This window comes from Physella acuta, unplaced genomic scaffold, assembly GCF_028476545.2.
Source record: "Physella acuta isolate Inbredline_101_S28 unplaced genomic scaffold, ASM2847654v3 ptg000594l, whole genome shotgun sequence".
Lineage (NCBI taxonomy): Eukaryota > Metazoa > Mollusca > Gastropoda > Physidae > Physella > Physella acuta.
This window is the reverse complement of record NW_026732113.1, coordinates 67,079-82,099: the sequence shown is the minus strand read 5'-3', so window position 1 is coordinate 82,099 and position 15,021 is coordinate 67,079. Positions and strand designations below refer to the sequence as shown.

At 31.5% G+C, this 15,021-nt stretch overlaps 1 long non-coding RNA gene across 1 annotated transcript; it reads right to left on the bottom strand.

Moving 5' to 3' along the window:
• Positions 1–10,820: 10,820 nt before the first annotated feature.
• Positions 10,821–12,136, bottom strand: LOC131947480 (uncharacterized). Its single transcript, XR_009387883.1, has 3 exons — positions 12,046–12,136; positions 11,445–11,568; positions 10,821–10,901 (listed from the first exon to the last, which is right to left on the bottom strand). It is a non-coding gene; the product is annotated as an uncharacterized LOC131947480 (long non-coding RNA).
• Positions 12,137–15,021: the final 2,885 nt, after the last annotated feature.

Below are 15,021 nucleotides of genomic sequence, written 5' to 3'. Positions count from 1 at the left end.
TATTAATATTGATTAATTTGGAACTTATTTGCAATATATAAGTTAATGAGGATCTTTAAAAAAAATATTTGATACAAGCGAAGGTGAAATGTTTATAATGTTAATCTAAGGAAACCATATAACATGCCCATAAACAAAATAAACAGTACTATAAATCCTAAATAATTTGCTTTTATGTTTTATTTCAACAACCAGCTTATCTACTTTTGATTGGCGTATATGACATTTAACTGACGTTGTCTTTATAAATATGATCCTGTTTGACAATCACTCAGTACAATTGTAAATTTAGTACCAACAATAGCCTTTAGTGTATATATTAAACAATAAGTCGTCATTTTTATCCGGATTTAAATATAAACTGTTGAAAATCAACATACTCGTGTTTCGCCACAGTGCGGAACTCTGCAGTGTACTTTTTGGAGGATGGAAAATGTAAGTATGACAAAAAAGAAAAAACGATTATTGGAAATTCTCGTGAAAGAAAATATGAATTTCACAAAACTAGATATCAAAATTAATTAAATGTAATGGGTAACAGAAGGGGAAATTAAAAAAAAAAAAAAATGCATTGCAACCCGCACGACATTAACAACGACAAGCCAAATCCGACACCACCCGTCCCACACTCCAACTTTTGCCCTGCTCTTACCAACACATCACATTATATAGCCTAACTTAGCCTAATCCAAACATCACCCCACTAACCCAACAATACACACCCAATCACTCATACTCACGATTCACCACACACATACAAAACACAAGACGGAGTAGATAAAAAAAACCACATCCTCGCACACCCCATTATGTATAAAAAAGATTATATCCTACAACGTACATTAAAACCCAGTCTACTGCCCACATCTCACACCCCTTATCACACGATCCACACCTAATCACTTATCCCACACCATCCCCAATACACCACAGCCTATTCCACTACACACATAGACCAAACCCCAATCTACTTACCCCCCACTCTCAAAACTATCAACAAACCAACCATCACAGCACATGAATAGAACTCCGAACAAACCCAACACCATTCCATACCAAACCTCATTATTCTAGCCACACCACACCATGTCCCAAACTTAAGCAAATATTTACCCAAATACCCCAAATCATCACACAATCATTGATCTTACACGGTATTTTGATCAATAAAAAGTGATTGCTAGGCAACAATAAATTATGAGATGTCTATAAAAGGAAGGAAGGAATAAGAGCGACAATTGAGTTTAATGAACCCACCTTTTTATAAAGGAGAATAAAAGTGGGATTTAAACAATCTATTTTTGCTCTTTTTTTTCGAAACATTGATTATCTTTTTGCATATTCTGTTATGTCTGATGCTAAGTACTTGATGTTATCTTTTTAAATTTTTGTATGCTTTCGCTTGGTCTTTCGCTTTATCTGATGTGTGCTTGAATTAAGAAATATTGCAACTTTTTCTGACATATTTTATTTGAATCTATAAAGCAGAAAAAGATACTTATACAGTGATTCAATGTTAAAGATTAGAGAGAAAATGTTAAGGTAAAAATAGTAGCGATCCATTGGTCAAGTTTAAATTAACTCATCAAAATAATGGCTAGCCTTGACCAATCAAGGTGAGTCACGTGACTGTAGACACGAGAGGTCAAATTTAGATGAAAGTGGCAGTCAGTTGAAGAAAAGTTATTGAATAAGTCAGCAATTGAGTGAATTTCTTTATTGGTACCAGTTGAATAAAGCGTAGTCAATCTCGGAACTTAGTGTAAACAAAACTAGATCAGCAGTAAATTGGCTAAAGTGGAATAAGTTGGATGGAAAGAGGAGAGACATAGTAATTTAAGTAGGTGTAGTGCAGTTTATAAGAAGATGCATGTGTAGGAAACTAATAAACATAGCGACTATATTTAAATGTAAGTGAGTGTTTTTGATTATACTTATAATTCAATCTCTTCCTCATGTTTCGATTGTCACACTTAAAATGTGTAAGTAACCCACGGTCTATACTGATGTCACTATCTCGAGGGCAGATGCTATTTGTTTTAATTATAGTATGACTTCAATACTAATTATCGATCTAATGTAGTCCAACTTCAAAGTGCTAATTTCCTCACGTTCGCCACACTCACGTACGATGTTTATTGAAAATGTGTTGTTTTAACGCGAATATTGAGTGATTAACATTTTCTATAAAATTTTCTACAATACAATTTGATAAGATAAAAACAGCCTAGTCTTACTTGGCAAATAGGAAAAGAAAACAACATGATTGCGTGTTTAAATTAAGAAGAAATGTTTGATGGTTTATGCAGTGGCGTGTTGAGGTCGGGTGTCGCCCGGTGCGGCACTTAATGGTGTCAACCCCCACCCCAGAGTCGTAGCGACCCTTCCCGGGGACAAACTTTCAATTTTCGATTTGCACCTCCCCCCCCCTCAAAGTTACGATTTGCACCTCTTAAAAGAGTATTTAACACTCGAATTAATCACTTAATTAAGTGGAATTATCATTTTTCTCTATATAGTTTGCTATTTTTTGCCTTGGTGTCACCCCCCTAAATGGTGTCTCTTTGACCTGCTCTGTCTTCCGTTGGTTTGTGTTGGGAGAGGGGGCAAGTGTGGTGGTGGTGGACGTTAGATTTCTCCTAGACCTGTGCTGCTTGTCTTGGTATTTTAATTTGTAATTGATTATAAATAATTTATTTAAGTAAAAAAATTATCGCGTCCATTTTTAACATCATCCAGTCCTTTTTTGGGTGAATGATATTTTTGTCAAGCAATATTATCTGTCGTGTGTATATACGAGGGGGGTGGGGGTGTTTGGTAAATATAGTCAGCCATTATTTGATAACATTCGTATGCCAGTCTTCCATGTCTAGATGCTGTTTTTCAATTTTAAGCTGTACGTTGTTTTCACTGAGTTTTTTTGTATTTGTAATTTTATTTGTGTCTTTGCCTTTTAATGTGGTTGTGAATTGCAAGTAAATTGTAAGTAGGTCCTATTTTCATGGGTTTGACTATCAGTGAAACTCAATACATTATTTAAGCGGAAATAAAAATATATGTTTCTGTTTTATTACAAACCAATCCCATTAATACAAAATAATGACAACGTATATTATATACAGTTAAATAAACAATGTCTCCTTATCATACATTGTTACAAAAAATATATTATCTCCCTTTTCAACGTGGAAGTAAACATAAAAAAATACTACTTAAGAAAAATAAATTAGAAATATTATTTTTTTTAAACTTAAACACAATGTAGATTACCCAAGTTACAAAATTGTATATTAAAATAACATATAAAAAGCAATTAAAATAATATAAGACATTTTATCATTACCTGCATATAACTTTAGTAAGGCAACACCATTTTTTTTTAAAATTCATTTTGTTGTAATGATTTGTAAATATATATTTTTTTTCATTTTCTAACATTTAAATAACATAATCAAAGCAAAAAAAAATAATTTCAACACAATCTGAATCATGTCAAACTGAATAGAGAACAATGTATATATTATGACATAGACAGATGTATGCATGAGGATATATAGAGCCTTCTGTTTATAGAATACAAATAAGAAACCTGAAGTGCGTTTTTCTGTAATGTTGAACCATGAGTTCAAACAAAACTACACGATAAATAAAATGTATTCTTTAAGATTAGCGAACTGGTCTAACAGTTCTAACAGTTATAAATATTTTTTCACACTTTAATTACAGACCAAATACTTTAGTTGATTTAGTTACTAAAACTACAATAACACATTGATCCATTTAAAAGTCGCCACAATTTAATTTTAGCAAAGTGTTACAGCCGGCTCCTTCTGTATTTTGGACTCGCTGTAACAATTTTAAAGAAATACACTCCACAACTAGAATTCGTTTTATAGGTGTATATTTTTTATCCATCACACGAACACATCACAAGAAGAAACATTGACTAGTAGATAGACCATGTTTTCACGACACCACACTGCTTACACACTACTTCGTTCACACACTTGTTTTCACGCCAGCACACCACTTCCAAGGGGAAGCCACTCTCACACACACTCTATCCGTGACTAAACACTTTCGTATAGACATCTACGTCACAAAAGAAAAAAAAATCGTTTTGTAGTTCTAGCGTTTAGAAGGTTGCCTGTGAGCAATAATTGACGTGTTTTATCGTTAGCGCTACAGACAAATGTCTAGCTATCGCAGCCTTAAAAAACCAATAGATCTACAATACAAGACGTAGAAAGTAACTGGACGGTAACAATTAAGCCTTCAAATCGGTTACAACCCTAACCATCTGCCTGCATTATTTCCTTCATCCTAGCCCTTTTCTAAGATATCGCAGTGTGACTCAACGGACATGCATACCGTGTACAAATGGTTCAATCAGAAAAGTTAGAAACGCCACGTGATTCACAGATATCACACGCACTGCTTATCTTTCTCTACCAATAAAATCGATTATTTTAACCTTCATATATGTGTGAAATATCTTTAATATACAAATCAACCTCTATTATATCCTTTGTTTATAATTATCCGCATTGATAAAATGGCTACTTATACAGAAAAACAAATATCTCTGCTACTTCTGTCCCCCAGATGTGACGTCAACTACCAACTTCCGTGTTTGAGTTTCCTCCCATCGATGGGTTGTTGTCCCTAGCTAAGACCCTCATATGCCAGGGGATTCAGTACATAAGACTTTTGAGTTAGCCCTACTGCTCTTTCCCATCCGACCACTCCATAACCAAAATTTGTTTATAAACTAAATGTTGTTTGAGTTAAGAAAGTAATATACAGAGATAAAAACTGTTGAAATTTAATTAAGTAAAATAATTTTTTCATATAGTTTTACCTCATTTTTTCTTATTAAAAAGTATCATATAATCTTTTTAACATGTAAGCGAAATGATGTGAATATACACAATAACAAATAATAGTATACTACTTTTAATTTATCAAAACTCGTCATTCATTAATACGTTATACTATCTAGTCTATAACAATCTGATTATTATTAAATAAAATTTTACCAAAGTTGAATCAAGTTTAATTATAGTCTTTCTGATAAAGATGAAAAACAACATATGTTTTTTTACTATTAGACGACAAGAAGGGAACAAGAAAAATGTGTACATTCCATATCCTTATAGCAAGTGGTTGAATATAAAACATCTCCACTTTTCATCAGAACCTCAAATGTTCTGGATGCTTCAACAGATTTATCTTTAGTCAAAACATTACCGAGCAGTGACTCCACACCACCAGATATGTGCCAAACACCAGCTACTACAGCACGATCTCCTGTTGATTTTATTGCAAGTCTTGCTTTATACAGGCCATCAACAGGGGCGGTAAACTCTCCAGAGTTTGGATCAAAATGGTTTCCTAAGTTACGTTCTACAGCACTGAATGTAATAATTTTGTATCTGTCATACATTTTCCCGTCCCAGTGACCTTGTGCAGCAATAAACCCTGGTGTTGAATGTTTCACTTGTTGATTGTTTGAAAGAAATAAAATACAATTAGGTATCGACACAATGCCAAATATGTTGTACAAACAATTTACAATAAACTAATTTTAAAACAATTGTTTGCTGTGATTATGCCAACATTTTACGTTAGTACTGCGACGAATTAAGCAACGCAGTCTTTAGAAATACATTTATAAATTAGAAGAAAATTATATTTTCCAAGTAGATTGTTAAAGAAACAGAATACATTTGTATATTGAATGCATTAACCCACACAAGATACCACATCATACACGTTATGGACCAATCATTTCTTAATAATGTTACGGTCATTAAAAGGGTAGGCTCAGCTCCGAACAGAATACTTTTATTTTATCACTCTCGTACTATTGACTAACATTGATTGGCAATTGGTTTAGGTGGATTGTTTCCCTTTCTAAAGTAACCAAAGACGTCTAGCACAGTAGATATTGGTCGATAGATAAAAGTATCTTGCAATAAAAACAATGCAATAATTAATTTTGGCAATAACATAATTCTATATAAAACAAGACCATAAGCATATAACTTTAACTGTCTAATCAGTGGCGGAACTAGAAAAAAGGGAAACCCCGCAAAAAAATGTCTCCCCCCCCCCAATATATCACAATGTTTTAAAAACAAAGGGAAAAGGAATATACAAGATCGTAGGATGATGTCTACAGAATAAAGATAATCAAACGACAGCTACAGTATTCTTTTTTTACAAAACAAGCATCAAGTAAACAATACAAGAAAATTAAATTTTTGTAAATATAAACAATTGATTATGGTCAGCTGTGGGCCCGCTAAATGGCGTGCCCCCACCCCCTCCGTTCTGGCATTGCGGGATCTGGTGGCACTGTATTTCCGCCCCTGTGTCTAATTGATTTAAATTAACAAAGGCTATAACTATAGATAATTATCTTGAAAAACAAAATCCTTAAACGTGTTTTTATAAACAAATATGTTTATTAATACTATAACGAGCGATTTTCGCAGTCTATCAATATGTTTATATGATCTAACTTTCTTTTGAAGCATTCTAAGAATAATACAATTTCATAAAAAATGTTTTAATAACAAGCTTTTATGTAATTATGCACTAAAAACTAGAAAATAAATTATACGCTACTATTTAAATTTCTATAAAGAAAAGCGTGGGTCTCTTTTGTACTTTAGTACCTATTGGATACCTTTTCTTATATTTGAGAAGAGACCCACGCTTTTCTTTATAGTAATTTAAATAGTAGTGTATAATTTATTTTCTACTTTTTAGTGCATAATTACATAAAAGCTTGTTATTTAAACGTTTTTTATAAAAAAAAAATTCAGTACTTTACATGTTTTATTTACAATAGTGTTACATGACTAAAAACCATTACGCGTCTATTGAACGTGATGGTGCAGCTATTAAACCTGATGGCGCGGCTATTGAACGTGATGACGCGCGTGGTGTGGTTGGTTAGACATGCCTACTAATTCGGTCCAAATTTTAATTAATTCATAGAAAATTAATTAGGCATCCAATTAAGTCAAATTTAGTTTCAGATTGCATTGTCTTCATGTCTTGACACACGTGTCAAATGTGAATCGTATCGGTCAAGTAGAACTGTCCGAATTTTCACTCCGGTGTTTCGGTCTAGACAGACAGAGGAAGCAAGTTAAATAAAAGCTTGTAAAAAGGGTTTAAGTTCCACATTTTTTTACATAACTAGCGTACCCGTCCCCGCGCGTTGCCGGATAGAAGAAAGTTTGACGAAATATATTAGAAGGATTTCACCAACGCGTTACCAATCATATGTTCTTAGACGCGTGACCTACTTTTCTAAAAGTGGGTTATTTAAATGTAAACAATGCCTGCGCTTGGATCTTAAATATCGGGACACGGGTTTACCTACACTACCACATGAAAACCTTGAGTGTACATTAATCACTCTCAGGAGCCCCCCCCCCCCCCCGATTACACTACCGCATAGGCGCGGCGTACGACCCCTGGCTCCTTAAAACTAACAGGCGCCATCGTGCCAAATAACATCCTGTCAACAATGATGCAGATTGCGTCATTCACTAAAGTGACACAAATTAACAGGATTTTTTCTTTAACTCTTAAACAAATCATTTGACCTCTTTTAAACATCAGGGTGACTGATGCAATATGCTAGCGTTACTAATGGTCTATTATTAGATGCTCGATCTCAATTTCTGATTGGATTATCTAAACATAGATGCCAATTGCATCATTCGCAAAGTGGCGAAACTGTTTGGATTTTTTGTCGGAAAAAAAGAAACATCCCACTTAATAATCTAACCTTGGATAATTTTTCTGATTATTAATATAAAACGTATTACATGGCCCTCAGCGGTCCATGTGAGCCTTTGGGGACCGAAACAGATATTTTTATTTGTAGCCTAATCGCACCCTACCAGGGCGCCAGAGGACACGCCTGATTAAATTTAGTGAGCGTTTGTAACGCCCCATCCTATCCATTGTCTATCAAGCTGTTTAGACCGATCGTAATCACCATAGCGCTAACGGGAAAGACCAGGGCGCAAAATCGCATCCTGCCGGGGGCCGCCCATGCAAAATTAAATCTCCCCGCCCCCACCACCCCTATTCCCCACTCCCACCCCAGAAACCTTCTTGTGAGTATTCATCAACTCCCTAAAAGTTTTATGGCACTGGGATAAATTGCGTCGAACCGCAATCGTCTTTTATTTCTATATAATGCATATTGAGAAAAATCCCACCATTCCGTGGGGCCGCCCATGCGAAATTAAAAATGATTTTTTACAGAACCCTTCCCTGGAGTGTTCTAATCAAGTCCCTGAAGTTTGATGGCTATCGGATGAACGTTGTGAGACCGCAATCGCTTTTTATTTTTATATACCATATATAAAGAGAAAACAAATCGCGCCCTGACAGGGCGCCAACCCTGCGAAATTGAAAATGTTTTTAGCGCAGAAACCTCCCCAGGAATATTCTCAACATCTTCCAAAAGTTTCATGGCGATCGTGTGAACGGTGTCACCGCAATTCACTTTTATTATTTTTATGTACCGTATATGAGAGAAAACGCAACCCCCCCCCCCCCCCCCGTGGCGCCGCCCTTGCGAAATTAAAAAAGAAGATTTGTTTGTATAACCCTTCCCTGGAGTGTTTTAATCAACACCCCAAAGTTTGATGGCGATCGAATGAACGGAGAGAAACCGCAATCGACTTAAATTTTTATATACCGTATATTGAGAAAAAACAATTGCGAATTTGAAATATTTTTTTTCGTAGAAACCTCCCCAGGTATATTCACAACAACTTCACAAAGTTTCACGGAGATGTTGTGAGAGATGTAGTAATGCATAAAAGACACACACACAAACATACATTGCTTTTTATTTATATAGATAGAGAGATAGATTAAACAAACAAGTCACATAAAAAGTTAGGTACATTAACATATATAATAATCATTGTGTTTTCTGGTAAATGAAAAACAATTTTAATTAGTATTTCATGATTATATTGTAAATTTATATTGAAGAGAAATAACCTACCAATTGATTGAAAATCATTTGACAGCTTTAAAACTTCTATTTCCAGATTTACAATCTAAAAACAGAACAACAGTTACGAAATACATTATGTGTAACAAACTATGAACATCAAAATAAAAAGAACACAACTCAATCCATCAATTTTTTTTAACTAGGCGAACTGCAAAACAATAAACACATGTGGCAGTTGTGATATATGGGGAAACTAAAGCTTACAAACATTCTAAATTTATTACTAAAAAATAATATATATTTTTGATATTTAAAATTGTTTTGGTAACATCTTTATTAAAATAGTGAAATAAAAGATCAAGATACATTAAATGAGCACTTCTTTTTAACCAAATGAAGTATATTATTTTGAATTCTAAGTTAAATATTAAAAATTGGGTTTAGCTAAAAAAATATGAGTTTAATTTACCTTCTTCATTTTCTCTTCCCTAGTCTCAGAGTTTTGATTATATGTTTCAACTATTTTGTCAAGTGGCATCAATCTTTGCTGTAAAAGTTTACACATCACAACATGCTAAAGAGAAGAAATGTAAAAGTTCATTGTTAATAAATGTATTGATAAATGGTTGATATAAATAAAACACACTACATTATTGACAGAAATTTTACTACGTATAAAATAATGGTTTAGTGATTAAGAGTACAAGTCAAGAGTACTAAGATAGTGTTTAACCAACACAATTGTAAATAACCATCAGACAGACCTAGACTTTGATGTACAGATGGTAGAGACATACATACAATAGTACAAAGATCAGATGTGGAAAACAAAATAAACAGATAATTTTATACTCGAGGATGTTGTAAAGCAAACCAACGTCATTTGAGGCTGTAGAGCCACAAGGGTGTATGTGTAAACACAGACTATAGTTTAATACTACAAATGTGTTATAACTCATACATTGGTATAAGCAATAAAAATACAATGCCAATGTTGCCACTAATTGAACATAATGCATTAATATAAATATTATTACAAATGTACCTTAGATAATAATGTATCAAATGTTTTTGTTGTGTCATCTTGTATAGCAGATATCAAATCAGATTGTCTTTTAATTTCTTGTGTTACATGATCTGTTTTATCTATGTAAACTCTCATCTCTTTATTTAGTGTGTGCAGGTTGTTTTCATATTCTTTCATATCTAGAGACAGTTTCTCCATAGTTTTGTCTTTTTCTGGTTCTTTTGTTTTTAAACTGTCAATTTGTTCATTCAGTTCTACTATTTTGTTATCTTGTTCTTTTAACTGTTTTCTTAAGTTTTTAAAATTCTGTTTTTGTTTCTTAGACAAATTTTCAACTGTTATCCCCAAGTCTCTATGTTCTGTTACAAATTTGTCTCTCCATTGTTTTATTTCTGATACGTCATCTTCAGTCTTTTGTTTTGTGTCTTGAAGGGATGATAAAGCTGTTTCAATATCTTTTAGTCTTATTATTGTTTCCGTATCACCTTAAATAGTAAGGATAAAGTGTGATAACAATTATAATAGTATATTCGAATGTTATAAAGATATATAATTTAAATGGATGTAGGAAGATCAATATATTTGATCAGTTTTAATGTATGATGTTAAAACACTAAATAAGTGGTTGCGTAAAGATATATATGTTTAATTTATTATCAAATACTGTAAAAAAATAATATATTATTTGTTTTTGTTCCATTTTAATTAAATGTTTATTTGTGGTGTGGTAAATATTTATAATTACATAAAAAAAATTCTGACCAGACATAGGCACTGTAGAAACATATTGAGCACCTGCTGGGATAAAACTTTTACTCTCAGTTGTTGTCTGGTCTCCTGTCATCACAGTGAAAGGATAAAGCTTGGTGGTTTCTGTCAACATGATATTATATCAATGTGAAGGAAAGTAATTTCTATTGTCAAAAGTTTACTTTGTAAGCTGCAGCAGTTTTAGAGAAAAATTGAAGGCACACTAGTATCGATAAATAGTTTCAAATATAAACTTTTATATATATATATATATATATATATATATATATATATATATATATATATATATATATATATATATATATATATATATATATATATATATATATATATATATATATATATATATATATATATATATATATATATATATATATATATATATATATATATATATATATAGGTTTAATCTCACCCTATATATATAGCCCCCCCTATAGCCCCCCCTATATACATATATATATATATATATATATATATATATATATATATATATATATATATATATATATATATATATATATATATATATATATATATATATATATATATATAAGATCTATATATATAAATTTATTTCACCAAATAATTAATGTATGAAGACATTAACTACATGAATAACCATAGACATAAATATCACCATACCATTCATCATATTCACATGTTCAAATATTACACTCTGTGCTGTAGCTACCATAACAAGTGCATCTTTCACTGTCATATTGGTGTCAGTTGTGTTGTCTATATATTCCATAGCTTTTTTTGTAACCTATAAAGTGAAGTTTATTTTATTCATATTTGATCTGAATAATTTATACAAAAATAAATAAATAATTCCTGAATAACATTATAAGCATTACTTTGAAATAAACTACATTGCTTGCAGTGTTTCTTCCAGACTTTTTCCCTGAGGGTTAGGGAGTTGGGGTGAGGGGGGGTAGCTCTTGACATTTGTTTTGGAGGGGTGGGGGGTGACTAAAATTTTCGGGGGCAGACACTGTTAAAACTGTTAAAAGTGTATATGCCTAATATAAATTCCATTTCGCTTGGGGAGTGTTAGACTTTCTTAAGTTCAAAGAACTGGATGATATATTTAAACAAGAATAAAACTTTACACTATTATTTTTTTTATAAATAATATTTTATAATAGATTTTTGATTAGATAATACATTTTACTGTTAACCTTGCTTAAATAGAACAGAATATTAAAAATACATGATACGTTCACTATGCATTTGTATTTACCTGTTGTATAAAACTGCTGATGCTACTCTGTAGATCTAAGCTTGATTCATTCAATAACCCAAGTTGATTATTTAAATGTTTCTTTAATTTGTCAGACATCTGCAAAATGTTATTAAAATTGTTATTTAGTGTCTACAAAGGCTTTAAAATCTCCACCAAGATTGAAATCTATAAAGTTGATTATATTATATTATTATTACCTTAGTTTTAGCATTAGAAGTAAATTTTTGAAATATCTACTCAATATAAAAATATAAAATATTATGGGCTAATAATAAAATGAAACTGAAACCTTCTAAAACACTGGACAGTACAATTTAAATCTTAAAATAAATAATATATAGTTATTATATAGCTAACATGTACATTGTTAACAGACTGCACGTTATATTTTATGTTGAGACATAAAGTATATGTCTCTACACATCATTCTTACTTTTAAGATTATAATAATGAATATTTTAGAATCACTACAGCTAAATGTTGAGTTTAGAGTTCCTTTAAGCTGCCAACACATAATATCGGGAAAATCCAATAGTTAAAAACAACTTAAATCAATTTTTATATTACAGCGAATTATTTTTAGAATATTAAGTTTTTCTAATTAAAAAAAAAGAAAAGTAAAAATATGTTGTGTAATACGAAATAATTAAATGCAGAGTGAATCTTTTTATTCAATCTCTATTTCTGTATTTATTTTTAAATATTTAAATTTTAAAGGTAACCACATACCCTGGTTGTTCTCGCACTATCTATAATCTCTATATCAGTGGTTCTTAAACTTTGGTGGAGGTAACGAACCCCACCAGCTTCATAATCGCATTCATATAATCCTTCTTAATAGGAAAAAAAATATGATTAGTTTTAAGTTCAAACATATGTTTCATAAATAGTGCATGTCATATTGGCCTACATCACTGAGTTCAAAGAACAAAAGGATTAAAGTCTATTTTCACACAAATGCGAAAACATACACAACTTAAGATTTGGTTACCAGAAATTGTTTATTTAAAGAAAAGTGTCTTATTCTTTATATTCATTCTTTTTAATTGTTTTACAAATTATAATTATTGTATTATTTATAACAACCTTTACAAAAAAATTATTTAAAAAATTAAGTTTGTTTATTTTTGTTGGTTATGTTGCAATTAGCAATCCCCATTAAAATAACATTTTAAAGACGAAGCATCACATTTTTAATGTTGTTAGTAAACGTTTGAAATATATTACTTTTTCTGTACCAAATAATCAACTAAAAACTAAACACTATATAAGTTATTCAATATTAACTGTATGGAATTGTTTGAGAGCACATACATTTCTATATAGAAAGCACGCAAGGCGGTTGGGCACAGTGTTCACCGTACTATCCATTCACGAGGTCACATAAACTGGCCCCTAAGGTTCGAAACGAAACTTTACTTACTAACTAATAAACTTAGTTTAATAACATCTAAACAAGGACTAATTCTAATCAGGTACTGTGAGTTAACAAAAAACATTAATCATGACGTAGCCTATAAACTAGAGACATGTCAGTGTGACTGCTTGTTCTGTAACAACGTAGAGAATTTTAACTTTGTTTACTAAAACGTTAATCATGAGACGCTGGGAACTGCAGATGATCAGATCAATAAAATCTTATACACTGGTCTAAGGGAGACAACAGTTAAAATTATACATTCTTCAGTAGTGTTGGGTAGTATCCCCTGGTGCATATTATACAAGGCTCGCACAGTGTCGCACACACATGTGTACCAGATTTTCTAGTGTATTTTAATGTCGCGTAAATGCGTAGACTTTTGTTCTAAATTAATGTAAATAATCATTCAAATAGTTTAATTTGTATTTTGTTCTACGGTAGATTATACTTTATAATGTTTCCGTGTCTTAACTTTATGCAGCAAATTTTCATTACAGTTGGCTACATTGTTTCGGGATATGGGAAATCATAAAGAAAATACAACATTAATAGAGAGAGACAGTTTTAGTTCCGTCCCCTTATTTTTTATAAAATGACCAAATAGTGGGATGTTTTTGTTGATTTCGTCCTCCACTTTCAACCTCGTAAAGGGGCTCTTCGTTTGTTATGTTATTAAAATTATAAAACGTATCTGTTGACTTTTTTTATTTGCATTAAACTGATTGATACTTAAAGCAATGACTATTATTTTTTAACATAAAAAATAACACACACAAAACAACCAAACACCTGGATCTATGTTGCAAATAGATTAAGAAAAAACAGAGCGGTTTCAAATACTTTATTTCTAAAAATTAACTCGATTTCTTCAAACGGCATCTACACCAGTCCAACAGTACTGAAGTAATACATAAGTGAAGATTAAGATAAGACAAAATACAATTACAAAATTATTTTGTAGGTACACAAAAAGTTTAGTTAACTATACTGTTAAAAAATTAAAGACTAACATTCCATCTCAAAATTATTTTTCTTACTATATGTTTTTTCGTATCTGAGACCACCGACTTATTAAAAGAAATCTTTGAGACCAGATGCGTTGCATGGATTTTTTTTTACAACACACTAATATGATAACACGATCAATCTCAATAATAAATGTCTTTAGCAGTCCCGAAAGTCTGAATTTCCTGTGTGAAGCAAACCTTTTGGATGCTAGCTAATACATTACTTGTTGTGCAACTGGAACTCATTTTTAGGGAATTCGAGAAAATATTTTAAAATATTACTTTTTACTAAGCTGTTTATATTTTAATCCAAATAAAATTGACGACTTACTTTTGCGTTGAAATATTTTATGTTTCTTGGTTTTTAATTATTTACATTTTTGATGAGGGAATTTATACAGCCAACGTCAGTGACCTAACTGTCAAATACGCTAATCAATAACACAATGAATTTTTTTTCATTAAAACTTTACATTATTTATTGCACAAGTAGATACATTTGTTTTGAAATAATACATAAAGGCAAACTATTTAGGTTTAATATTA